The sequence below is a fragment of the Balaenoptera acutorostrata genome, chromosome 4 (assembly GCF_949987535.1).
Source record: "Balaenoptera acutorostrata chromosome 4, mBalAcu1.1, whole genome shotgun sequence".
NCBI lineage: Eukaryota > Metazoa > Chordata > Mammalia > Artiodactyla > Balaenopteridae > Balaenoptera > Balaenoptera acutorostrata.
Genome location: NC_080067.1, coordinates 135,727,675 through 135,728,336, shown reverse-complemented (window position 1 = coordinate 135,728,336; position 662 = coordinate 135,727,675). Strand labels below are relative to the sequence as shown.

Below are 662 nucleotides of genomic sequence, written 5' to 3'. Positions count from 1 at the left end.
AAGCAAATACTTTATTTCGCCTATTTCCTGTTATGGAATGAATTGTATCCCCTCTTTCCGTATATAGGTTGAAGTCCTCACCCCCAGTAGCTCAGAATGTAACTGTATTTGGAGACAGGTCTTTAAAGAGGTATTTAAGGTTCAATGAGGTGGCCCTAATCTAATGACTGATGTCCTTATAAAAAGACATTAGGACACAGACACACAGAGGGGAGACCCTGTGAAGACACGGAGAAGACGGCCATCTCTAAGCCAAGGAGAGAGGCCTCAGAAAAAAACCAAACCTGCTGACATCTTGATCTTGGACTTCCAGCCTCCAGAACTGTGGGACAATAATTTTCTGTGGTTTAAGTGGCCCAGTCTGTGGTACTTTGTTACAGCCGCCCTAGCAAGTGAATACATCCCCTTAGAATATACATAAATAATGGAACACTTCAGGAATTTGTGCCTCATCCCTGCTCAGGAGCCGTGCTGATCTTCTCCATATCAGTCTAATTTTAGTATATGTCCTCCTGAAGACAGTACTCCCTGTAGATTCCTTAACTCCCAAATTTACCGAATTTTTTTAAAAAAAACTGGGCTTCGCTGGAGTTAGGGTCTCACCCCTGCAGTGGCCACACCCCGCCCGTTCCTGCCCCCTTAGCAGCTGCATGCGTGTGAGC

At 45.2% G+C, this 662-nt stretch overlaps 1 non-coding gene across 1 annotated transcript; it reads right to left on the bottom strand.

Annotated features, from left to right (window-relative positions):
* Positions 1–418: 418 nt before the first annotated feature.
* LOC114236694 (U6 spliceosomal RNA) lies at positions 419–520 on the bottom strand. Its single transcript, XR_003622560.1, has one exon. It is a non-coding gene; the product is annotated as a U6 spliceosomal RNA (small nuclear RNA).
* Positions 521–662: the final 142 nt, after the last annotated feature.